General features: G+C 42.0%; 1 pseudogene; it reads left to right on the forward strand.

Moving 5' to 3' along the window:
* The first annotated feature begins 4,439 nt into the window (after positions 1–4,439).
* Positions 4,440–5,012, forward strand: LOC132350421 (mediator of RNA polymerase II transcription subunit 6-like; annotated as a pseudogene).
* The last annotated feature ends 22,962 nt before the right edge of the window (positions 5,013–27,974 follow it).

Genomic DNA, 27,974 nt, shown 5'->3' on the forward strand with positions numbered 1-27,974 from the left:
CAGGGAATGAGAGATTGTAATGGGCAGTGTGTAAACTTGTTAGTTATAAGTAATATCCAGGGAATGCTCCCAAGTTTGAATAGTTCTATTAAGCAGCTAACATGAGCCATTTGCTCTTTCTTTGTTTTGTTTTGTTTTTTATTTGACAGAGGTTTTTCAAATTTTATTTTATTGAAGTATGGTTGATTTACAACGTTGTGTTAATTTCTGCTGTACTGCAAAGTGGTTCAGTTACATATATGTGTGTGTGTGTATACATATATATTCTTTTTCATATTGTTTTCCATTATGGTTTATCACAGGATATTGAATATAGTCCCCTGTGCTATACAGTAGGACCTTGTTGTTTATCCATTCTATATATAATAGTTTTCATCTGCTCATCCCAAACTCCCAGTCCACCCCCCACCCCCTCCCTCTTGGCAACCACAAGTCTATGAAGCATTTGCTCTCCAAAGCACTCTACCTTATTTCCTTTTCGAGATAGTCCTACGAGTTAGGTGCTGTTACTATCCCCACTTTATAGATGCAAGAGCTGAGAGAAATTAAGCCACTTCCTAGGGTCCCAGACCTAGTAAGTAGTAAGAATGTGGTTTGAATCTGATTCCAGGGTCAATTCTCAACCAATAATGACCAGTTTATAATGCCAACTGAAAAACATCTATCATAAACCCAAGGCAAGAGCTGCCAGCGCTGCACACAGGAGACCAAAATAAGAGTGTAATATCTGTCTTAGAAAGAGAACCAATAGAGATTTATAATCAGCATAAACTGTCAGGGCACAGTTGGTGTCAAGAAGAGGGTCACCCAGCTTACACATCTACATGTTGCTCTGATCATTGAAAATGAGTTGATGCTATGGCCACATCCATTTAAGCCACTGTTTAGCAGTCAAAAGGAAAAGGCTTGGAGTCAAACAGCCCAAGGTTTCAACCTCAATTCCATTGATTTTTAGCAGGAAACGAATGATCCTCTCCAAGCCACTATCCTCATCTGTGAACTAGGGATATTGATACTTAACTGCTTTTGAGGTTTAAAGGAAATAATGTTAAGTATCTAGTGATGTGCCTGACACAGAGAAGGCACTCAAAATAGCTACTATTATTATTGTGATCTTTACTATTATCATGCAAGCACCAAATCAGAAATCATTCCAGGAAGGGGGAGGTCATACAATATACATGGGTGCTGGGAATCCATCCCTCCCTCTGGGGGGCGGCAGTCCATCAGGATCTGGGAAGACATCCTAAGAGCTGTCTATAGCCAGAGACTACTGATTGCATGTTCTTCATGAGTGGTGGGAACAGTTCAGCAGTATCCATGACGTAGTCTGAGAAAAAGGCCCTGGAAGCTTCCAGTGTCACATTTCTTTTGATTTCATTTTAAAAGCTAATGGATCAGAAATGTAAGGATGGGTCAGAAAATGAGGTCTTTTGGGATTCTCCATCTGTTCCAGAATCTGGTCAGAACATCGTTGAAGAATAATGTTCCATCTAGCCCTTGAGAAAGGTGATGTTTGCATTCCCTGAGGTCTCATCACTGGTATTGATTTGATCAACTGCTGATAAACTGGGTCTTTTCAAAGACATTTTTTGCTAACAAGGCATTGCAGGTGGTGAATTGGGGTGCTGTTTAAAAGCCTTATTCATGAACGACCACTCAAGAGTCTCTTTTAACGATCTTGACTAGACCAGGATTGGAGTAAGTTAAAGAACTGATAAGAAGAGGCTGAAGGAGATTGCCCAGCCATCAACCTCTGGGGGTGCTGAGAAGGCGTCCCACCACCTACAGCTCCCTCGTCCACATCCTACGCAGAGGGCCCTTCTACTCCTCCCTATTTCTCATTCACCCCACTCCACCTCTCCTGCTGCCAACGTCCAGAACACCATGCTGTGTGAACGAATATAGGCCAGGACAATAGAAAACTATGTCCCAAAGGGTGACTAAACTCATCTCACTCCCTGCTTTACCATATTTTTTATGAGAAAATTCCTTTTGATCCATTCAGGAATGCAACATTTGTGTATGTCAGGGAGGATTTGTACACTTCCTTGACTCAACTGCAATAATTTTAAAAAGCTAATATTTCTGGAGGGTTTACTGTGTTCCAGCCAGGATCTGTCTTGAGAGCTTTTAACGTATTTTATATACGTTAAAATAACCTCATGAGGTAGGTACAATTATTATCCCCATTTTATAACCAAGGAAACAGAACCTGAGAGATAATAAGTAACTCATTCAAAGTCACACAGCTAGTAAAAGAAGAAAGTGTTTTTTAAACTTAGATATGCTAAAGTCTACACTAATACTCTTAACCTAGAACCTTCTACTATACTCCAGTGCAAACTGTTTACTGACTGCCCCAGAACAAACTACTCAAGGGGCTCTGACATCAGATTCTGTGACCATATTTGAGAGTCCTACAACTTTTTAAGATAAATTCAGAAAGACAAACTCTTCCCAGGTGGCCCTTTCTCTTATAAAACCTGTACCAACAGCCGAAAATGTGCAAGAAGAGCATGGGCAGAAGACCCCAGTGGCCTGCCCTGGGCGCCGGGGCATGCGTTGCTCTCTAATTGGCCTCAAGGCTGCCCAGACTTTGATCTCTTCAGCCCGTCCCCTGCTGGTGCCTTCATAACAATGCTTAAGTCTGACACTGCCCCTGGAAGTCCTATAATGTGTCAAGATGAAGAGTTAGCAGACATAAGATCCTTTCCCAGCACCATTTTTTGGACTTGGTTTGAGGGCTTCAGCCTGAGCATAGCAACAACACTGGAGAAATGTACAGAGCCAAGACAGACCGCAGGGCTCTGAGCCATAACCAGCCCTACCTGTCACCTCGCTGCGGGCACCTAGATCTCTGGATAATGAATGGAAGTGCTGGTAAGATACGTTCTCTGTAACCCCATGTGCTCTTTCCTGGGAAAAAACAAAACAAAACACAACAGCAGGGTCCTCTGAGTTCATAGTTAGCACGTGCCAGGGCACTGTAATACGCATTGTCTCATTTCATCTTTACACCCACTGTAAACTGTAAGGTTTATCTCATTAAATCCTTATATACCCAAAGATCTGTGAGGTTGATACAGACAAGAAAACTGAGGTCTAGAGAAGTTAAGCAAACTGCTCAGTGTCTCACAACTAGTTGGGGCCAGGATTTCATCTCAGGTGGTCTGACACTCTTACTCTTCACCATATCTTTATTCTATACTCCATGAAAAATGAGGTAACCAACATCAAGGTTTTCAACATAGCTTAAATGTAGTCATTTTCATCAAAGACCCACAGGGCTTCCAGATGGATGCTATACACTAACCCATTCCAGTTATGAATTTCCCCTGCCTGTTGTGGTTCAGCTTTTACATTTTGACTGGAGGGAGACCCCACAAACACAACTGAGTAATGGCAATGGTGAATATCCAAGATCTGCTACTGGAGATTTTTGAGTTGACAGTTCACACTTTGAAGTCCCCATTTTGAAGAGTGGTGGTGTCCTGGATTGCTCCCAGAAAGAGTGATCCCTTCCAAGACTGGACATATAATAAGGAAGTGGACAGAATAGAGAAACTAACATTGGAAAACTTCAGTGTTTCCATGAGGGAATTTCTTCCCAGCATATCTCTAGAAATTACTATGTTTTTTCTGAATCCCAAACCCCAACAAAAGTTGGTCAAGAAATTGAGAAAATGGGGAAAATATTACAATTACATTGAGAAAACTAAAGCCTAATAATCAACTAAGAGACATTTGAAGGAATCCACTGACATCAAGTAGAAAGCAAGAGCAAACAGCTGACACATGCAGCCAAGGGTTGAGGCCAACATTTCAGGAAACTGGACCAGCTTCATGTTGGAGGGAAACTGTCCCAGCTTCATGTTGGAAGGAAACTGTCCCCATCCAGTCAGTTGATCTTTCTTTGTAGCTGTTGCCATGTTATAAGTGTGTGTTCATGGTCCTGTTAGCTGTCAATTGTGAGTAGTTTTGGGGGAAAAAAGTAACAGTAATAAATTTATATGCATATATCCTTTATTACAAATTCTATGAGTATACTAAAAACTAAAAAGTTTTGGAAGTAAAATAAGTTCTTAAATTGGCCGTTTCAACATGAGATTCTATTGTGTTGTTAAACTTGCTGGGACATCCAATGTTACATTATTCAAATACTACCTAATAATATTTACTGGCATTTTCAAGCATTTGAATATTTGCTATAGGCTATAGTTCCTTGCAAATACTACTAAACCTAATGTTTCTTATTTATTAAATACATTTTCTTAGATGGTCATGATAATAAGTAAAGAATGTGAAGAATGTTGAAGTACTTTAAGAATCACTTAGGATTTGGGGAATTCCTAAGAATTCCTGGGAATTCTGGTTTCTCATCTCTGAATCCTGAGGATTAATATCTGTTGGAAATTTGGAAACACCAGAATTCTTAAATGAGACGATTGACGTGGGAAAGATGGAACATCCTTTTGCATGCTCAAGAGCCTATTCTTTTCAGCTCCTGGAAGTAGCAGGGGCAGCCCCTTACCCACATCATCCCGCTAGCTGATTGCTAACAAGTTACAGCTGGCATGAGCTCTCAGGCAAGAGACTTGGGATCAGCTGTGAACTCCAATATGCTCACTGCAGTGGGCAGAATTCAGTCTGCTTTTGACGGAGCCATGTCATACTGTCAATATCATCCATCTGTAAGTTATTGACGGCACTTCAAGGACCGATTAAAAAAAAAAAGATAAAGCCAAACCTAAATCCAAAGAAAAGAAGAACAAGCTCTATTTTCCAGAGACAACATGTGGAACTTAGACAAAATCTTCCACCCAAATTTGTGCAGCCAAGATCTAGAGAAAAACCTATCCCAGTAGATGGGACAAAGAAAGAGTCAGAACCTACCATGAGTTGTAAAATCGAAGGTGGATACCCCAAAGAACATCCCACAGACAGTGAGCACAAAAGGCTCCCTGAGAACAAGCAAGATGCCCGTGAGTGCAGGACAAAAGAGAAGCTGATGTGCCTTCTCTTCTCCTTTGTTGTTGTTTTTTTTAATACTTATTTATTTATTTATTTGGTTGCACAGTGTCTTAGTTGTGGCAGGCAGGCTCCTTAGTTGCAGCTCCAGGGCTCCTTAGTTGCAGCTCCGGGGCTTCTTAATCGCAGATCGCTGACTCCCTAGTTGTGGCACGTGGGCCCTTATTTGCGGCACGTGGGCTCTTAGTTGCGGCATGCGAATTCTTAGTTGCGGCACGCATGTGGGATCTAGTTCCCTGACCAGGGAGCGAACCCGGGCCTCCTGCATTGGGAGCATGAAGTCCTATCCACTGTGCCACCAAGGAAGTCCCATCTTCTTCCTTGTTTTTGTACCTCCCTCCTATTCATGGCAGATGTGTTCAACACGAGAACACCTTGTCATAGTCCTCTTCTCTGAATGGAAAGTGCCTATTATTTAAGAAAGGCAGTTACTCCCTTCATGCTTTCTAGCTGAACTTTCCTTATGCACCTTTTGTACCTTTTCCCCCAGTGGGCTTGGGCAGCCCACCCACTCACTTGTGTATTTGTATGTAGAGGGAAAAAATTATATACATATATACATATATGAAGATATGTACATATTGCAAAAAAATTTAAGCAGTTTGAGGACAACAATTTATCAAGAAAAGTTCATTATTGCAGAAGGCTACTGTCTGTGCATGGACATTGTATCAAGTGTCTTCCTTTACACATGCACCTCACTCACAGAGCTAACTGTTTTGAAGTACTTCACGCAGATGCTACACCAAAAATGAACATATAAAACACATCAGGTTATCTTTGTGCAAGGACCCATGCCAATCTTTTCTCAAACCATTCAGTCTGAGTGTACGTGCTGTCAAAATGTCTCCTGCAGTTTTCTTTTCATTTCATTTTATTTTATTAATGAATCCAAGCATTTCTTTAGAAAAGATGTAGTGATGGCACTTTTTTAGAGGAGCAAACAACATACTTCACAGACAATCCCCAATTGCAGTAGCAAGCAAGGACTCAAACCCTTCCCACGAAGAGTGACATGCAGAGTGGCCTGGCATGTACTGCCCAGGCAGAAAAATTTGGTATTTATTCTGTGGAAAATGGAAGTCCTTGGGAGGTTGGTATAACATGCCCAAGGCAATATTTTTGAGAAGATAAATTTGTCCTTTGACTGGGATGATGCCGTCATCTGTCAGCTAGCTGTTGGCCCATTCACCAAAAGTAGCTCTCTACAAACCACTTCTATGTTTTTAGTCAATTTTTGCCTATGGGGAAAGAGGCTGAAATACACGATTGTACAAATTGCTAGGAGGTGGGGATCTTGACAGAAGCCAAAGACCTAGAGGATGGATGGATGGATGGAGGAATGGGCAAGTTACTGAAGCCTCTGAGCCTCAGTTTCTTCATCTGTAAAATGGGAGTGAAATACCTACCACCTGAGAATGGGTGTAAAATGCTCAGCAGGGTGCCTATCATATAACCATTACTTCAACTGTTAGCTAATGTCATCATCACCACAACTACCACCAGGACCACCAGCACCATCACCACCAGCAGCTACAGCAGCAACATGGCATGCTGTCCACATAGGGTCTCCCGAGCAGGCCTTCCCAGAATCTCTGGAAATCTGATCCACAGGCAGCTCATTACTGCTTGTCCTAGGACTCCTCAACGTGCTCTTCCCCAGCGTGGAGAAGATCCAATCAGGGACAGAGTCAGAGGAAATAATTAAGAAGGCTGAAGGTGTCCACCAGGGAAACAAATTAAGTGTTAATTGAAGCACATTGACAATCCCCAGAAATTTTAAATTGGTTGGACTCCCATTGTGTTATTCAAGTGTTCCTTAGAGATGCTAATCCACCCCATTGAGACCCCTTCACAAATGGCAGGTGCCAACAAAGAGCCTTGGTTAAATCCACCTTAAGAGAAGTATTCAGGAATGGACAACCCCTGGGCTCCTCCAAGAACCAAGTTAAGATTATTTGTCCCCTACTCAATTCATCTTTTACCCCCAAACACATTCTCTAGGAGCAGTCTTCCTCTTTAGAAGTTCCTCTCTTGGGTTTTAGAGAACTTTTTGGCTTGAACTCTTTCTAAAATTAAAGCCAACTGCTCTTGCTGTCAGAAGCAGTGATATTTCACTCTGGCCAGAGCTGACTATCAGAGACGCATCCCAAACCACATAAGTTCTTATTGTTTAAACTGTCTTAAGCAGCTGTTAAAACATACCCTAAGATATCAAAGCCACTCTAATTAACTTCCTGCTTCTCTGGGACTTCAAAGTCTTTCCAAAAGTTTAAAATAGGGTTTTTTATAGAGAATTTGACCTAATATTTAAAGAAAAATTTGCAAGCTTGCCCAAGAGACTCCACTTCTCCTTCCCTTTTTCACCCCCCTTCCCTCCCTGCCCCACAGAATCTTAGAATTCTGCTACAAGCAGTGAGAATGGAGGAGAAATTTAAAAATCTGCCATAACCAAAAAGCTGAATCTCTTGACACGCATCCACGCTATTTCTCAGGTGGGTAGTTGACACCCTGCCTGAATGGCTTTCCCTGCTTCTCAACCTGGCAACACCTTCCCATCCTTCAAGACACAGCTCAAATGTACCTTCTCTGGGAAGTGCCCTTGACTCCCCAGGGTGAGGGTCCCACTCCCTTCTCTGGCGCCCACACAATCCCCAGGTCCCTATTTGGCCCTAATTTCGATGGATTGGAATGCATCCATTTATGTGTCTGTCATCCTGTCTAGACCGTGAGGTTCACAGGGCAGGAACTGTTTTGTGTGAAGCTTTGTGTTCCCACAGCTTCACACGGGGTTCTGCATATCCATGCTCAGGGCTCCATATATGTCTGATAAATGACTGAATTCCAGCTCATTCTGGGGAAGGTAGGGTTGCATTTAATTGATCCGTCCCTTACTCATTTTGCTCTCTCTCCCTAGGTTTTCTATAAACATCTTAACAAAGGTATTTTACCTAGTGATTGCTGCTCTAAGAAATAGTGTCATAAAAATAACCAAAACTTAGAAATAAGGCCCAAAAAAGGAAGGGGTGGTACATCTTTCCAAAGCCACCAAGGCCCCTTTTCTAGGAGAATGCACTCAGTTCATCTTATGATTTACTATTGACCTAAAGGTCCCTGCCTTCATGAAGAAAATCTTATAGATTTTTGTCTGGTGGAGATGCAAATAATTTCTGTCCAGTGGAACAGATAACCCTTAAGATTTATGGGCTGTGGAGCATTAACCAGTTTATATCTAACTCAGTAATCTTCTTCTAACATTTCTTTATTAAATTGCCTGTAAATATCCTCACTTCTTAGACAGTTTTTGAGCAGGCCATAACATCTTATTGGTTCCCTCATTAATTAATGAGTTAAAGAAAATCTTTGATTTGTGTTCCTTTTATGTTTCTTAAGAGTCAAAATTTTACGTTTCTGAAAATCATTCTTTTTAACATAGGGTGTAAGCCAGATTGACAGTGTAAAACCAAAGGTCAACAGGACGGGTTGCATAGAGCGACAGAGAGTTTTGGGCTGGAAGTGGAAGAACCTGGCTCTGCTGGGAACTCTCTAAAGCTTCTGGAACCTCCCTTTTTCCACTCTGGCCTTCAACCTCATCCATTCTCCACACGTCAGCTGGTGCTCTTTCAAAACTGTAAGAGAGATCCTGCCACACCCCTGCTTGAAGCTCCCCAGTGGCTTTCCAACACTCAGGATAAATTTTACGCTCCTTTTCTCGACCTAAAGATGCTATGTGATCCAGCCCAATGGCTAACCCTACAAACTCATCTCAGGACTTTCTCATCCTCACTCACTTTGCTCCCACTCCTCTCAGGTATTATTTGCTTCCTCAGACATACTTAGCTTTCTCACCTTCGGGCCTTTGCACTTGCTGTTTCTTCCGCCTGAAAACCTCATCCCCATCCTCCTTTCTTCACGTTACTGGCTTCTTCTTTTGATGTTAACTTAAATGTCACCCTCCCAGAAAGGTCATCCCTGCCTACCCTTTCTAAAGAATATCTAGCATTATTCTCTCTCTCAGTACCCTGTTCTTTTCCTTCACAGCACTTCTCAGGATGAGACTATATTATGTACTGTCTGCCTCTCAGATTATAAACACTACATCGGCAGAGACTGTGTCTCTTGTGTTTGCCCTCGTGCGTGGCACGTGCTAAGTGCTTAGTACCTATATGTTGAATAAACGAGCATAAAGGCACAAGAAATCCAGCTGGCTCCAAGGAAAAGTGCCTGCCCTTCACCGTCTGTATACATTTCTGAACCAGTACAATGCAAGTTCCACAAGCTTGAGCACATGTTTCAAAAGACTGTCGTCAAGAAGAAAAATTCCCAAGCTCACAACGCATCGCATGGACTCAGAGCTAGTTTCTAGAACGGCGCTCCTCAGAAATACTTTGCTTCAGGAACTTGTAGTAACAGGTCTTCTCACCAGCACTTCATTTCCTAACTCGAATAGATATCAAATCTCTTCATGAGAAAAGAACAGCCCTTCCTACCAAGAATTAAATGTTACCCAGAAGCACAGGCGGCATCTGTACCCAAGGGCTAGGTTTAAAGCAGATGAAAGAAACAACCAACTGGAATTCAAGAATATTTCAACAGCACAATGGGGAGAGAAAACCCCAGGCTGCCCTTCAGGGCATCAGATTACATGGCTCCCTCTAAACAAGCCTGTGTTTCTTAATCAGAGCCAAAGGGCGCAGCTCCATTTCCAGGGCAAACCAGGATTTTACAGATTCTCTGATCACTCCTGCCAGGCACTCCAACCACTTCTGCAAAATGGTCCCTTCTCCTTCAGGATCCTCCCGTTGGCCCCGGGCTGTGCTGTTGGGCTCATGTGAAAAGACAGCCTTCAACAGGCGATGCTCCTTAAGAGGTGCTGGTTGATGACGTGCTGGTCTGCTTTCTCACTTTTCATATCAAGGATGTCACACAGTAGCCAGAGGTCATGACAGCAAAAAGCTGTTTCCTGGAAAGGTATCTGCTGGGGGAAAGGCCAAAAAAGATTTCGTTCACCGTGTAGCTGGCCCCCCCTAGATTTGCCTTGCGATCAGACTCTGCTGGAAATCTGCCCCCTGGACGTCCTTCCCCTAAAAGGCTCGTGGCCAACTGTATCACTAAGGCAGGGGTGCCAACCCAGTGGCCTCGCTTTGGGGTGAGTGTTACCTTGTGATCCAAGATAGGTTTATGATGGGCGAACAATGCCTTTTTTCAGTGTTTTCCTTTTTCAGGTGCAAAAGGCATTTTTCTCCACAGCAGCCAGTCTGCCTACAATCAAAGGCCAAGCTGTAGCCTTCACGGCTTTAGCTGGGACCCACCCATGCAGGCTCTCTGCTGCCCAGAACCCTCCTGTCCTAACCCAGGAATCCAAACTGAGTGGTTCTTATCACTCGGAGACCTGTGCCTCCGAGAAGCTGCTTTCCCCACCCCCAAAATGCATTAAACTCTTTAAAACTTCTTCAAACTCAAAAAACTACACACATGAACTTGTTACCATGCTTTGTTTAATTTTTTTTCCTCAGAAATATTCTTGTGGCCAAAAATAGAACATTTTCCATTCTGAGGAACAAGCAGCATCCATGGGAATTAAAGTAGGGCTTCATGCCTCTCCAGAAAATTCCTGCCAAACACGCACACTCATATACACACAGCCACTCGCAAGTTCTAAAAAGCTGCTTTCTGTAGGTGCAGCGGTGGTCAGGAGCCAAAAGTCCTCTGTTTATTTTCTATCCAAGAAAGTTACCAGAAAAGAGCGCTAGGGCACCTCAAGGACGCTTTATAGGAAAAGTCTAACTTAATCCAGTGTAATGATTTTGAAAATGGCCCCATTGTCACCCCTCCTCCCTCCCACCATCATCCCAGAATTCCTCTCAAGACTTATTTGTCTAAAATTCCAAAGCTTGCCTCAGAACAAAGTTCACGGCCTTTATTCTAGCCAGCCACTGTTGGATGATCAGCCACGAGCTCTCTCTAAAGTTATTCCTACGATAGGATCAGAAATGGTAAATTTAGGAAAATATGCTCAAGCTTCAATACTGAACAATATGTGCTAATAAAGTCAGATGTGGGTAATGTCAGAATAACAGTAATCCAGAAAATTATGCTACCAGCACAAGACACGGGAGTGTTTTGTACACTCTGCTCTCAAAGTTTGTTATTCTCAGCGTCGCTGTAATCCTCTTTAATGGAACTTACATGGCTCCAACGACATTTCATATTTTTATATTTGGACATGTAAGTCGCTGTACACCTTCCAGCCCCTCCTAAACATGGGAGTAGGTTAGCTATCAGATCTGTAGGGGCTGCGTTTTTATAGGCAGCTGGTAAGCATTTGGTCACTGTTGAGAAAAATAGAGTCCTTTAAAATAACGATCTATGGCTGACACCAAAAGTAGGAAAGCCAGTAAGTCAAGGTAGAAAGAGTGAAAGAGAGGCCAAGACGTGGGGAAAATCATGAGGTACGGGAGGAAAAGAGGACCGGGGAAACAGAGAAGAATCAGAATGTCAAATATTAATGGTTAGTAGTTGGAGGCAAACAGAAGCCGGTTAATTCATCCAAGACGGGCCACGGAGAGACAAGAATGGGGAGACGGAGGGGGCAGTGTTGCCTAATGGTTAAACGTCAGTTATCCACCAGCTAGATTACATGGGGCCAGTTCATCACTCTGAGCCTCAATTACTTCATATATTAAGTGGGGATAATAGCATCTCATGCAGGCACGTGCAGATTAAATGACTTAATATATAAGATACTTAGAAAAGTGCTTGGTGCTGAGTAAACATTCAACAACTGTTGGCCACTTTTATTAGTGAAAGAAAAACGTGACGGATTTACATGGGAGAACATTTGCTTATGAGTCAGACCTCCAGTTACATTGTCATTGAATTCTGCTAGTAGACACAGAAGCACAAAAGTTATGAGGGATGGGCTTCCTTGGTGGCGCAGTGGTTGAGAATCTGCCTGCCGATGCAGGGGACACGGGTTTGAGCCCTGGTCTGGGAAGATCCCACATGCCGCGGAGCAGCTGGGCCCGTGAGCCACAACTACTGAGCCTGCGCGTCTGGAGCCTGTGCTCCGCAACAAGAGAGGCCGCGACAGTGAGAGGCCCGCGCACCGCGATGAAGAGTGGCCCCCACTTGCCGCAACTAGAGAAAGCCCTCGCACAGAAACGAAGACCCAACACAGCCAAAAATAAATAAATAAATAAATAAAAATTAAAAAAAAAAAAAAAAAAGTTATGAGGGAGCTGTGAGCCCAAGCAAACGTTGCCAATAGGAGGAGCTTCAGGGTAACAGCCCAGATGCTAATGAGTACTTGGAACAGTGAGGGAGCCCCCCGACATTGACCGAGAAGGGATTCATGGCTGCCAATGAATCACCACCATTCCTTTTAACTTCATTAGTTCATTCACTCAACAAACACTGTGCAAACATCTCTTGAAGCCTGCACACCATTAGTCTTGCCCCAGCTTATCTTTCTAACATCAATGTGAGCCCCTTCCCCCAACTTCACCATCTTGTAGCGGCACAGGGTAATTATTCAATATATGTGCTTTACAATCTTCCCCCTGTGCCTTGGCTCAGCCTGGATTTCTCTTTCCTTTTACTTCAGTCTAGCAAGATACTAGTCATCCTTCCACGCCAAGTATTGTGGGGGGTTTGTGTGCCTTCTTTTTCCTTTTCTCCCACCATCCGGGATGGTAAGGAGAGGATGGCTCTCCCTCACCTCAGGCACACCATAAATACACTTACTTTGTCGTGGGTTGGGTTGTGTTCCCCCAAAGACAATATGTTGAAGTCCTAACTTGCAATGCCTCAGGATGTATGACCTTGTTTGGAAGCAGGGTCTTTAGAGGTAATCATGTTGAAATGAGATTATTAGGATGGGCCCTAATCCAACATGACTGGTGTCCTTATAAAAAGGGGAAATTTAAACACAGAGACAGACTTGTACAGAAGGAAGATTATGTGACGAGACACGGGTCCAGGGGTGGGGGCATGCCACATGAAGGTGGAGGACTGAAGTGATGCATCTATAAGCCCAGGAATGCCAGAGATTGCCGGCAAACCACCAGAAGCTGGGAGAGAGGCATGGAACAGATTCTCCCTTACAGCTCTCAGAAGGAGCCAACCCTGCTGATGCTTTGATTTTGGACTTCCAGCCTTCAAAACTGTAAGACAATAAGTTGCCCAGTTTATGGCACTTTGTTATGGCAGCCCCAGGAGACTAATAAACACCTCCATCACAGCAGGTGTGCTTGGTTTCCAGGTAGCCTCCTTGAGGTCAGGGACTGAATCCTATTTGACTTTGGATCCTCAGGCCTCTTACAGCATCTGGCAGGTAAAAGTAACACTTGAAGAATCTACAGTCTAGAACTGCAGGCAGCAAACCACAGCTCATGGGTCAAATCCATCCCACTGTCTGTTTTGGTAAATAAAGTTTTATTGGAACACAGCCACACTCATTCGCTGATGTTTTGTCTATGGCCAATTTCACACTATAACCACAGAGTTGAGTAGTTATAACAGAGACCATATGGCCCACAAAGCCTAAAATATTTACTCTCTGGTTCTTTACCCAAAAAGTTTATTGGCCCCCTAGTCTAGAAGAAAAGAAACATAGATGAAGCACAGCAAGGGGTTAAAATTAATGCTAGAATAATGCACAGATAGTACAGAAAAGGGGATGATGGCTTGAACCGAAGTCTTCATAAAGAAGGTGACATTTGAAAAGTGAGAGAGATTTTACTCAGGAAAGGCAAAATACTTAATTTATTCACTCTACTGTGCTGCCTGGACTGATCATTTTTGCACTGGTAGTTGCATAATGGTTAAGGGTTGGAGTTGGAGTTGGAGCTGGTTTGGGGCAAAATTATGATGTTCTGTACACATTGAGCTTGACTTGCCAAGAGGAGGTTTGCCATTCATCTGTTTAAATTTGTTTTTCAAGGAAATAAATTCATTTTTGAATTAGTAGCACACACACACACACACAAACACAGATTGAAACCAGCCACTGGACACTGCTAAACAGTCTAGGTCAGAGACACAGACTTTGGTTGAACTCAATACAATAAAGATAAGTCATCATTGGAGGAGAAAAGATCACTCAGGAAAAGAATGGGAAATGAGAGGAAAAGATGGTTGCACATGAAATTCGGGGTAAACTTCAGAACCTAAGTGCTAGGCAAAAGAAGAGAGAGAAACCCTGAAGGATTTGAGGAGAAGCAAAACAGGAAGCACAAAAGGAATCGTGTCCCTAAGGCCCAGGGAAGGGAGGATCTGGCAGTGTTAAATGCTGCCCAAGGCCAGAAGGACCAATCCATCCAATTCAGCAACTAAGAGGCCACATGGACTGGCGACAGTCATTTCGATTGCTCATCACTGGCCCAAATTATCTTCAGACTAAACCATGAAGAAGAGCACACTTCAGTTATTGTCAAGAGAAAATAAATAAAGAGTGTTGAGAAAAGGAAAGAAGAAATAAAGAGATGAGAAAACCACAGACATTGAAGATAACTGGGCTGAAATCAATCCTTCCTAAAATCTAAATGTTACAGTCTCTCTATATAGATTCTATCCCTTATCTAAATCCAGCAGGTCTGAAAGTTGATCAAATGCCTAGGATCCATTCCTTTAGACAGCCCAGGCAATGAAACAACTGACTTAAAGCATACCAACAGGTGTTAACGTAATCGCAGCTACAAATGACTGACCTGCTCTGTGCGGGGCGCTATGCTAGTTACTCTACAGGGACTACCTCATTTGATCTCCACTGAAACCCTATGCAGTGAATATATAGTAAAGTAGAATCTGTATTTTTTCTTAGTAGATGAGGATGTCGGGGCTTAGAAAGGTCACACAACTCTACACCATTCCGGGAAGAAGCAAGAACAGAGGGCATGAGAGAGGGAAGAGGATTGAACCCAATATTTATTGAGTGCTTAGTCTGTGGAAGTATTTTATTAAGAATTTTACATACTCTGGCTCATTTAAGCTTCACAATAACCTATGTGGAAGAGGGGATGGTAAGGAAATAAACTTAGAGAGGTTCAATATGGTGCCAAAGGTCAAAACTGAGTGAAAAGCTTCTTGGTTTTATGAAGAAATCCTTCAGAATTCAGAAATAAATTATTTATTGAGTTATTTAAAGGTAAGAACAGTCTAAGTCCATGTTAAAATAAGGCAAAATAACTCCAGGTCCCTTCTAAGACATTTCTGAAGGGCTTCTCTGATCATGAAGGATAACAGAACCGCCAGCTCTGGCAGCCCCACCCCTAGAAGAGGGAAATGCCTGGAAGAGGCTGCCGTGGCTTTGAGCTCCTCCTCCTTGAAATAAGGGATGGAGTCCCATGACCCTAAATTTCCTTCCAACATTAAAAGTCAATGTTTCCGGGCTTCCCTAGTGGCGCAGTGGTTGAGAATCTGCCTGCCAATGCAGGGGACACGGGTTCGAGCCCTGGTCTGGGAAGATCCCACATGCTGCGGAGCAACTAGGCCCGTGAGCCACAACTACTGAGCCTGCGCGTCTGGAGCCTGTGCTCCACAACAAGAGAGGCCACGATAGTGAGAGGCCCGCGCACCGCAATGAAGAGTGGCCCCCGCTTGCTGCAACTGGAGAAAGCCCTCGCACAGAAACAAAGACCCAACACAGCCAAAAATAAATAAATAAATAAATAAATAAATAAATAAACAAACAAACTCCGATCTCTTTAAAAAAAAAAAAAAAAAAAAAGTCAATGTTTCCAAGCACACAATAGCATCTGACAAGTAGGGAGTATTCAGTCATTGTTTATTAAACAAGCAATTCAACTGAGACTAAGAAAGACCCTAGTAAAGAACTTTTGGAAAACTTTCCAATTATCAAAAATCCCTTCCCTGTTTTTGGAGGACTTTATTCTGCAAGGTTTTCATTCACTGCTTTATACAGCTCTCAATGCAGTACAAGATTGCTGGTCTATGCCCTCTCCCTGCCTTCATTCACGCATTCATTCCACAAACAAACAAAAAAAAGTCCGTCTCTGAAATGTAGGTGCTACGTTTTAGTCAACATGCAGAAGATGATCTTGAAATAACTGAGCATGCTAAAAAACAAAAGGAAAGCCTTCTGCTTAAGAATGATTGATGTTCATAGTACCTCATGGAAGACAAGGAAATAGATTACTTGTTTTCTTATCATGGTTCTGATAAAGGATTTGGGTTCTTCGTTGTTGACTATGGTGAAAGAAAACCCTCTACTCTGCTGGTAGAAGGGCTCACTGCTCCTGGAAAGTAATCTGGCAATTCTTATCATGAGCTTTAAAGTAAGTCAAGCCCTTTAACTGCAGGATTCTCCTTCTAAGGATATAAATTTAGGAAAATCACCAGAAAAGCAGGCTGAGAGAATAGTATTGTTTATTCCTTAATCTCTGGTTGTACAGTCCCTGTATTTGAGTGCTCACCAGTTGTGGAATTTTAGATGAGCTACTTAGCGTCTCTGTGCCTTGGGTTCCTCATCTACAAAATGGAGATGATAATGGTCTCTGCATTATGGAGTCATTAAGAGGATTAAATAAGGTATTAAATTTAACATTCTTTACACACATTTTGTCATTTATTCCTCATAAAAGCTCCACAAGGAAGGCAAGAAAAATATTGGCCTAACCTGGTCACTAATAAGCACACAATTAAATGTAGGCTCTTTTTTTTATTACCATGTACATTACAAGGACACAAAGATGTTCATCGCAATATTATTTACTAGAGTGAAAATTTATCAAAAATTAAATGTTCAACAACAAGAGAACAGGTAAATAAATGATATTCCCATGTGATAAAATAAGCAGCTATTTAAAATGCTTTCCCCAAAAAAGTTAATGAAATGGGAAAAATTCAGCCAATAACATTAAGTGAAAAAGTGGGCTGTGAAGTTGTACTTACGGTGTGATGGCAATTTTGAAAGGACGTGGTAGTGGATAAGGCAGTCTTGGCCCAAATCCCTTCTCTGGAGCACGTAGCCTTCCCCAGCTGCAGCAAATATCACTGCAGATAGCTCACAGCTGCGTCCCTCACTGGGAATTGTTCTTGGCCCTGGGAAATAGACTCATCCAAAATTAGCCCCCTCCAGGGGGCCAATGACTTGCTGATGCAGGGATACAAAGCCCACCCACCTGCCTCCAACTGGAACCTTTCTGAAAGGCTCTCCCAGCTCCAGCTCCCCCACGTAATCAGCTGAGTCTCAGTGGCACCTGCGTCTGGCATCAGATTTTTTTCCCCCTCTGCAGGGTTAGTCTTCACTTTCTTACAGGGATGTTTCCCGAAAGAACCCGCCCAATAACAACCGTGCAGCTTTTTTTCTCTGAGTCTGTTTCCAGGGAACTCCATCTAAGATATTTTTACATCAAAATATTATGAGGGAATATCTCTGAGTGATGAAATTCCTGGATTTTCCAAATTCTCTATGATTAGTCTGTATTACTCCTTGTAAATGAATAAAATGACATTGTTTTAAAAGAGGCAGGCTCCTCCCTGGAGTGTGGAACTTAATGAAGCCCATGAATTTCAATGCACAGATTTTATTTTTCTTCATCTCAGACTTGGATTATCTTTTAAAATATGTAGTTTTTATTGTATATTAACACATATATGTGGAATCTAGAAAAATGGCACAGATGAACTGGTTTGCAAGGCAGAAATAGAGACACAGATGTAGAGAACAAACGTATGGACACCAAGGGGGGAAAGTGGTGGGGGGACAGGTGTGGGATGAATTGGGAGATTGGGATTGACATGTATACACTAATATATATAGTGTAGAGATAATAGATAACTAATAAAAAAAGATACGAAAAAAATTTTTTAATATGTAGATATTTTCATTTAAATGATATCATTAGTAAGTAAAGAGCTTAGATTAAATAACTAGGCACACACTTTGTGGTTTTTTTTTAACATCTTTATTGGAGTATAATTGCTTTACAATGGTGTGTTAGTTTCTGCTTTATAACAAAGTGAATCAGCTATACGTATACATATATCCCCATATCCCCTCCCTCTTGCGTCTCCCTCCCACCCTCCCTATCCCAGCCCTCTAGGTGGTCACAAAGCACCGAGCTGATCTCCCTGTGCTAAGCAGCTGCTTCCCACTAGCTACCTATTTTACATTTGGTAGTGTATTTATGTCCACGCCACTCTCTCACTTCGTCCCAGCTTACCCTTCCCCCTCCCCGTGTCCTCAAGTCCATTCTCTATGTCTGCATCCTTATTCCTGTCCTTAGGCACACACTTTGGAGTATATAGTGCCTCAACCTGGCCAACAAGGAGGTTGACCCATATATCCCAAGGATACTGCTGTGGCTTAAAATGTATCTCCTTTCTCTTGAAGAAAGCCTTCATGCTATTTACTAGTCACACGGAAGAATCAGCCTCACTGCTTTATATAAGTACATTGGTGTTTTATTTTTATTAATCTTGTCCATCTGCCCACTCACCTCACTATGCACTCAGGTTTGGTTCTGAATACCAATGAAAGGCTTAAAAGATGCAATGCTTCCTCAAAGGATTAAGATTTTTTTTTTCATTGAGGATATTCAAAAGAATGTGCCGGAGATTCTGATGGCAGTTTCAAAAGAGGAGGCCTTAAAAAATCTTGAGTGATGATACATCCTTGGAATAAGTGCTCAGCCATCTAGATTAGCTCCTTGGAGAGGACAGTGCTTTGAATGAATCCGCTTTGGGTGTTAATCCTCCAGATAACTTTTAAGAGTCACTTTTATGTTCAATGTAATCCTTTGGTTCTAATACCAGAGGTTGTCTATCAACAGCTTCGGTTAAAAAATAATAATAAAACTTTAGAGGTAACCTTTTGAGTCAGACTTTGTACTTGTAGGCACAGTACATCTCCTCCTATGGATAAATGCCAAATTGTAATGAGGCCAAAAAAGCCATCAAGATCCATAGAAACTGAAGAGAAAGAAAGAAAGGAGGGAGGGAGGGAGGAAGGAAAGAAAGAAAGAAAGAAAAAGAAAGAGGGAGGGAGGAAAGGAAGGAAGAGGGAGGGAGGGAAGGAAGAAAGAAAGAGAGGAAGGGAGGGAGGGAGGAAGGAAGGAAGAAAGCAAGCAAGCAAGCTTGTGGAAAACTTCCAGCCAAACAGTACATACTACCCTCAGATAAGCATTACTATAACAATTGATAAATGGGGAAAGAACAGGGCAAAGCTTTGGGCTTTACATTTTTTTGTATCATTGGTTTTACTCTCATGAAAATGTACAATGTTCTTGCATCAGTAGGAATCAGGGTTTTTTTCCCAGAAAAAAAATGTCAAGTACAGCCCAATGTAATATAGGCTAAGGCAAAAGACTTTCCATATTTAGAGAGGAGACCCTACGTGGAGTCTAGGAAAATAGCTTGGGGTTTTTTTGTTGTTTTTTTTTTAAATATTTCTCTACTTTTTTTTTTTTTTTTTAATAGCTTGTTTTTAAAATGGTAGTCTTTCTAGTGATCTCAATTCTGGGAGTCTATCGCAAGAAAATAATCAGAAATGTATGAAAATCTTCATGCACAAAGATGTTATCACAGTGCTATTATTATTTATAATAACAATGGAAATTAGTTAAATGCTTAATACTAGGGAAATGGTTGAGTAAACTGCTATATTTAACTAATATTTCTGAAGACTTTACAATAATAAGGAAAAATAGTCATAGTGTTGAATGAACAAAGCAGGATATACGGGTTTATATCAGATGCAAAGTAAACTACATGAAAAATATACACAACTGAAGTAAGCAGTAAAAATCGACTTGAAGAAGAAACAACAAAATGTCACCAATGAGTGGCTGTCTTAGGATAGAGAGGTTACACATGATTTTTTTCCTTTCTCTAACTTCGCTGCATGTTACTGATTATAATGGGACAAAATTATAAACTTCATAACAATAGAAAGAAGAGAAGGAGAGGGGAAGAGAGTAGTTATTCCTCCACCCTGGTTTCTGAGCTGGTTAGAGAAACAAACTCTGAGGCCTCATTGAAATCAGGCACCAGGCTACTAAGACGGAGAGCAGAAGATCAGCAATGTAAGAAATGGACCTAAAAGAACACGTTAAAATAAAGGTAAAAGGGTAACCACAGTGAGAACTTGCATTAGGATAATATTTTGAAATGTTAGCCAATGTGATTTTCTTGTTTTTTTCCCCAGACCTTTCTTCTATTCAGTCAGCTGTGTGTTGTGAGACACTTGCTCAGAAAGTAGGAAAAAATCATACATCTGTTCTTTGCTTGGGTTTTAGAGCCCAAAGCCTCCACGGAGCTGGAAGAGTTTGGGGCATGAAGTGAGAGAGGCTGGCTGGCCCTCCAGACTAAAAAGCATTGCCCAGACTAAGATGAAAGGGGAGTTGGAGCAGAAGCAAAGAGACCTGAGACACTGGTGGGTCCCCAACGGTAGGTCCCACAGCCCAGCCACCCCCCCTAGTTGTGCAGGAATGGGTAAGGAAAGGCCACAAAGCCCACACAGGCTTGAGGGTGTCTGTGTTCTTTTCCCAGGTAGAGCCAGGAAGGTTGCAAGGTGCCAGAACAGGAAAGGTGACATGGCAGGTATACACAGCCCAAAGCAGCTGCTGGGTTTCCTCACTCTGAAGTGATAGAGAAGAGAAGTTGGATTCCTGCAGGTCTAAGAGAAGCTTGGGAGGAGTGAAGTCTACCCAGTACCCACCACTTAGCAGGATGCGAAGGGGCAGAATACCCTTCACGCTCCAGAGAGCCCACTGAGTGGCCCAGGGCCTTAGCAGCCTCAAAGAGTTTCTGTGTCCAGGGAGGTGTGGCCCAAGCCCTCCTGAACCAGCAGAAAGAGCCATCTAGTTCTTAAAGGGCCCTGAGATGAGAACGAGAAGGACCCAGCAATGATCAGTGTGGCCTGATGACCAGGATCAGACAGAATGGTCATCTCGGTGGCTGCCAGGGAAGATAGAAAATCATGCTCAACAAATGCACTGCCCCCAATCTAGATGGTGGCACGATGTCAACCCCCAAGAAATGCAGTGTAATCATGGGGAGGGGGGCTGCTGAAATGAATGAAATTTAATTTCTAATACCCAAAGGAATGAGAGCTCAAATGAGAAAGTAGCTATTTCATTGATACCAAAAAGCCATCGATTGTAAAATGCATCATTAATTTCTGTATCATGAAGAAAGAAAGATGCCAATTAACCTGTGAAAGAATGCTTTCTCATCACTTAGAATTTTTATTTTATACTTGCTGAAAAAGCTCTTCTAGATTTGTTGGGACATAGACTTTTATTATGCACCATGCTTGTGTATATATAAAAAAGAAAATAAATTGGTTAAGAAATTCCTGAAATGATCTTCGCGTTCAGAGTCTAACTCTTCTGAATCAATATGCATATTTTTCTGCACAATATTGTCCTCTGTGTTGATGATGGAGCATTTCTTACAAATGCCCCCACTATTGGCTCCAGGTTTTCTTCAACATGTTGCCACCCATTCTAAAATGTGTCATGTGGGTGCATTCTTGCTTGGCACGTACTAACAGGCAATGCCTTTTTATACAACTCAGTAACAAAATATATCACAGTTTCATAAGCTTGCAGTAATCTACCTCTATTACCCTGTATGAGGTTGTTGCTTTACAATGATTCCTCAAACATATAATTTTCTTTACTGATATATTTATACCCCACTGCTCTGTTTCCAAACCTTTCTGTTAACTCTAACTTTTCATTTCAATACTGAAATTTAGGATGATCTTTTTGAAAACATTTCAAAGAGCAGCTAAACTCAACTTGGGTAATACCAACAGTTCATATAATTCAACTGAAGGGACAATGGTACAAATACCTATGACTAAGTTCAAACATGCAGAGGTCAGCACTGTCACCTGGCCAACAGCGATTCAAAGATGCCATCAGTTATAAGATCCTGATTTCAGAGTTGTTAACATATGAAAAGCATATATTAGAATTAATGAAGTATGCTTGTAAAATCAAGGTTTGCCCATTACACAGATGCAAGGCCCTCCCATCACAGCAATGGGAGATTACACTTGCAGTTTCAAAGCATCCAGCTAAGAATACACAAGCAGGCTGGCCGCAGGGTAAGGTCCAAAGTCCTTAATGTAATGTGGCCTTCTGATATCTGGCAGGAATTGGTTAAGCAGGAACAGCACCCCTGAACTTCTGGCATGAAGAGGGAGGTTTTATGGTTTCACAGAGGAAGTGTCACAGCATCCATTTTTCTGTACCTTCAATTAATCCATTTTCAGCCTGGCCCTTAATAAGGCAGTGAATCTTCCTGATAAAGAGCAGATTATAACCTTCCCTTTATGGTATGACTGTAGTGCAGTATACAAAAGACAACAAAAGAAACAAACAAACTGACGGGTAAAGGGAGTAAAAGGGAGCATAGACATGTGTTTAACAGCTTGGCCTTGGAGTTAACTGACATGGGTTTGAGATCTGCTCTTATCTATTGTATTATAAGTCACTTAACCTGTGTGTGGATGAGATTAGCCAGATAATTCACTAAAATCATTTCCTCTTCTTCCTGGGCGTATAACAAGGCCACACAGCCCAGCCCCCTTGCATTTAGATGGGACCATGTAATTGATTTCTGGCCAATGGAATTTGAGCAAAAGGAATAGACCATTTCTAGGCCTGACATCAAAGCCCTTCTATTCCTCTCTCCTTTCTCTTATCAATTGCCACCAGATTCAGGTGACCTACGAGAGGACTCTGACACCCTAGAGGATAGTGGCACCTCCGTATGGAAGGATCCTGAATCCCTGAATAACTGTGTGGAGTAGACACCCTTGACCACCAAACTACATGGACAGTAACATGAGCAAAACATCAGGCTTTGCGTGTTATAGTAGCTATTCCACTCTATTTAATACATGCTGTCTTCCCCCGTGTCCTCTTGCATGACAGAGATTAAATTAGTTACTTAAAGGAGTTAGCACAATCCTGCCACACAGCAAATACTAAGTAAATTGTGGCTATGTTATTATTGTTGGGATCGTACAGGCAGGAGGCTTTCTTGCAGCCTATATTAGAGGGAAGTAAAACTTCTATAAATATCAACTGATACAGACTGTATTTAAAGTGAAATTTGAGCAATCACATTTTTAGAGACTGAGAATAATCTGCAAATAGTAATAAAGATCCTGAAACAAGGAAGTGACAGATTCCGAGCAGGCATCGCAGGTCAAGGACCAGTGTCAGGCTCAGAAGGAGGTCAGCAGGAGATGGGAGAAGAGGAATCTGGATCAGGCCAGAACAGAAACTGCTTCCCTGAGCCACACTGGGCCATGGTTCTCAGCAGCTCCTCAGGGAGGAGGAAGTGGCCACGGTCATCAAGACTCTACCCCTGAATACATAAGGATTGCATGATTCCATCATCCTCATTTGATTCCTTTATTGTTTCCATGATGTCCTCAGGTAGCAGACCCCACCAGGCACTGCTACCGGGACACTCCCCCACCTGCACTTTGAAGTCAGTTCTGGTAAGTAACGTGGCCCCTCCCCGTCCAACAAGCTTTATTTCCAGCTGTGTGTGTGCAGTGCATTCTACTGGCCTTTGAGACTTTCTCCAGTTAGTCAGTCTTGTCATTTGTTCATTCACTCATTCATTCAAGAAACATTGATTGAGCACCTACCATGTGTCAGGCACGGTGCCAGCTACTAGATATACAGCAATAGCAAAACAAATACATGTCCAATTACATATGTAGAAAAAGTACTCTGAACGTGAAAAAAAGGAAATCACGATGTTCTGACGGGGAAGAACAAGAGGGACTCCATTTAGAGAGATCACCCAGGAAAACCTGCCCGAGGAGATGATAATTAAATCAATGTGGTACCTGTACCCACCTCCTCAATAGACTGTAAACGTCCTCGAGACCGGGATTCCCACAGCCCTTGGCAATGTCCCCATACATAATAGGTGCTCATTAAATTTATAAATGAGCCTTTTCCTCTTCTAGAGAGCATCAGCCCAAATCTGAGTTTTTGACCTTCTCTTTACCCCTCTCCTGCTGCCCATCTATTGCTTTCTGTTCATCAGCAGAGCAAGCTTCAAGGAGATGCCCATATTTTTCTAAGTTCTTATTCTTTTGTAAGACTTGCCCCCGTGCAGACAAGCCTGATCTCTGTGGTATCCATAAAGCTACGGGATGTTGGGAATAGTCTTGATAACTGCCATTGCTCGGACCCCAGTCTTTGACGGTGGCTCAGGCACCCAGGATGGTTTTCAGGATTGTCTCCTCTTTAGGAGCGCTGTCTATGGCTTAGTCTCTCTTTACCCACTCTCTTAAAATATAGAAACACAACCGTCAGAGTCATGATTAAAGGGAAAAATCAAACAGTAATAATGCTCCAGAGACACTGAGAGTATTATGAAAAGGAAGTGTTTAAGTGGAAAATACTCAGCTTTGGAAATAACTGTAGGCATCTGAACTTAAGTATGGAACCCAGTTAAAAGACGTGAGAAATGGTAAGAAGCTCTTTTGCCATTGAGTCAAGTCTCTGGCAAATGATCCTTGATGAATCCAAATTTGCACAGGGATTAGAAACTTTCCATGCGCTTGTATTTCATCAGCTGCTTTGAGTTACTTTTAAAGAAATGCATTTTTAATGAGAAATTTTTGACAGAGAATGCAGTGCAGATGTAATTCTTTGGAACAATTATTTCCTTTGTTGGTGCTTTTTCCCCCCACAGTACCCACTTGCAATTAAATAAAACAGTAATTAAAACTCTAAATTCACTCAAAATTACTGTCCCATCGGTCACCTTCAGAGATCCTTCAAATGTCATTGTGGAAAGAAGGTCTTATCAGAAATGAAATGTGCTAACACAGAAGGCTTTAGATTTTTCTAGTTTGGAGTCATAAATATACAGGAACATTTTAAGTGATTTGAAAATTATCACAGTGAAATAAAAATCCAAGGCTATAGACCATAGGATAGCTTAACTCTCTTAGAAAAAAAATGACTTTTTTGGATATTTTTATACAAATTACATACACATTGAAGAATTTAGTGACATATAAGTTAAAGGCATAGACCCACACACTTCCCCCAGTGCAGACATGAAACATTCAGTCTAATTTAGCCATGACATAAGTGTATCTTTCTGAGTCTTTCCCTAAGACAGGGTGTGTTCAAAATTGATGTTAACTCATCAAATGAGTCTTTGAACCTTCTTAAAGTGATCTAAGAATGGCCTTCCCTCCCCATTATTTCCTCCTCTTCCCCATCTCCCCCACTCCTTCTCCTCTGGAATCTCCCACTTTCCTAAAAGGCACCATCGTCCTTCCAACAACAAACACAAGCAACTTCCAAGAGCAACTCAGACTGCTTCTTTTCATGGCCCATCTGAGCCATTGGTCTGTAGTTTTTTTCTCATCCTCTCCCTTCTTATTTTCTTTTTATTAAAACTACATTATTCTCTTATTATCTTTCAGCAGATCTCCTGATTTTCACTTCCTCCTCACACCAATCCTCACAACACATTGCTTCCAAGTTAATATTCCTAACAGCAGCTGATGAATGACTCTCCTGTTAATGAAACTCTAATGCTCACTTTGCCTGCCTAGGGCACATTGCAGGATTTAGTGTCCATTTACCTTCCTGGTATAACATGCCTCTTCCCCTTTCATGTACACTTAGCACCCAGGCTAATTGACTTGTCCTTAGTTTTCTGTATACATAGCATACTTGACCCTCTCCACATCTTCAATCATGCTATTTTCTCCATGAAATAGCATTCATCTGCATGTCCAAATCCTATCCACCCTTCAAATCCCAATTCGAGAAAAGCTGCTCCACGAATTGGGCCTTGAAGAATAACTGCAGGCCCCATAGGAATCCTAGAGTATTCAGAAAATTCCTGGCACTGACTTCTATCACATTCAAGCCTTCTCTTTCTCCAGTAAGTTGAAATTATAATTATTTTCCTAATATGACCTCTCCATACAATTAATTCTTACCTTTTTTTCTTCTGCTCTCTGTTTACCAAAGAACAGAGTGGCATTGTCACCATGAACAGTTCTGGGGGTATAAGTGGTGGAGGTGTGTAGACAGTCTGCCCAGCATCATTTGTAAATAGTCATGCATGATGTGAAAGCATTAGATGAAACCGCCTTAAGGGCCTAGAAAATCACCAGGCCTCGTGGGCAGGAGTGTGGAGAGATCTCAGCCCAGGCAGTAAACCTTGATCCTCAAGGTCTGGACATTCTCAGCCTGCACCAAAAAATTCACTCTCCAATCCTACAGGTTTCCTAGGAGGCGGGCAAATTAGGAGCAACTGTTTAGGGATAAAGATAGAGTTTTAAAGGTTCTACTGCCTGCCTAAATGTAGACTTCCCACATTGTCAGGGTTTTGAACCAGGTCTTTTGATTGCAATAATCCTATAGCTGATGCATATAAAGGATGAGTATTATGAGAATACATGGAGATCTCACAGAAACCCAAGAACAGGAAACAACATAGCACATCCTGGTACCTCATGAAAAACAGAGCTGGGAACCATAAGGAACCAAGGTCACTTTATTTCTTGGGACTTACCTGTTTTTCTCAGCACATCTGTTCTTTGCTTCTCTTTTTGCCATCCATTGTCCTCTGTTTGCTCAGAATCTTTTCTCTCTCATCATTTTAACTTGTACTTGGCTTCTTAAGACCTCCCTTGCCCCAACTTGACCTATGATCTTCATGTCCATCCCTAACTGGCTCAGTCTCTCAGTACCCCAATTCTACCTTCCTGAGAGGGCAATGTGATTCACCCAAAAACACTTTGAGCAAGGTCACTGGCTAGCCTAAGTCAGGTACCACTAACCTACTATGTATTTATGCGATGGGGCAGTGGTAATGGGGACTAATAACATCATAGCTCTTACCACTTCCCGTGAGAAGCTCCTCCTCTTAGAATGGAGTTGTGATTAAAGCAGGGAATGAGCCCCTTCAATTGGTAAAGGTCTGCAGTCTAAGGGTCATATTAAAGTTTCCTAAAGTTCCCTTCATTGAGCATGTTTTCGGGGTGTGAGGCACCCTGAATACTCTCTCACAACTTGGAAACCTAGCCTACAGGCTCATCTCTAGGGCCTGTTGTCTTACCTTGTAGTTAAATGCTAAGAAAGGCCTTTACAATCACACACTCATGGGAAGATGAGTCACCTTCCACGACTCTGTGGAATACTTAAAAAAATCTCCCCCACAGATAATTCATTAACCTTGTATTTAGTTAGAAAGGTCCGGGATGTAGCTGGAGGAAATCCTTGTGAGCACAAGCAATAATTGGGCACATTTTCCAAACAGTGTTCATAAGGATAGCATTTACACCTAGACGTGGGAAATCCTGAGACTTAGTTCTAAAAGTATAGCATTAACAAAAATTGTCAAATATGAAGTATTTCAGAATCAAATCCCCTACTCAAAAATAAACAAAATGGGGACGGGGACAGAAACCACATTGGAGCGAATCTTAGTGAACTCAGCCCCTGCATCCCCTTTGGGTGTGTGGAACGGCAAAGAGAAAACCTGTGACATCTGTGCCTGGTTATTTAGTTGGTAAAGAGCCAGGGTCATGCGTTCTATCCTGTTCCCCAGTTGGCTTCATCTTGTTCAATGGCTCCAGCATGTACCTGGCACCCTGGCCAGGAAGCTGACTCTGCAGGCCCTTGTTCTTTGGGGCGTTGGAGTGTTGAAGAGTGATGAAAATTTATTGCCATGACTGAAAAAAACCAACATGAAAAGCACCGTTCAATCCATCTCTCTTGCCATCTTCACTGGCAGGAGACACGCCTTCACTTGTTAGGGTCTTGCTGTTCATCCTGTTCTGCAATGACAATAGGAGAACAATAAAAGAAAATCAAGGACAAAAGAATGTCAGTGAACTCCCTCAATTAGAAGTACTTTTTTCATTAAGTCAAAGGGGAAAAGATTGACCTTCTGAATAAGTTAAA

The sequence above is a fragment of the Balaenoptera ricei genome, chromosome 16, assembly GCF_028023285.1.
Source record: "Balaenoptera ricei isolate mBalRic1 chromosome 16, mBalRic1.hap2, whole genome shotgun sequence".
Taxonomy (NCBI): domain Eukaryota; kingdom Metazoa; phylum Chordata; class Mammalia; order Artiodactyla; family Balaenopteridae; genus Balaenoptera; species Balaenoptera ricei.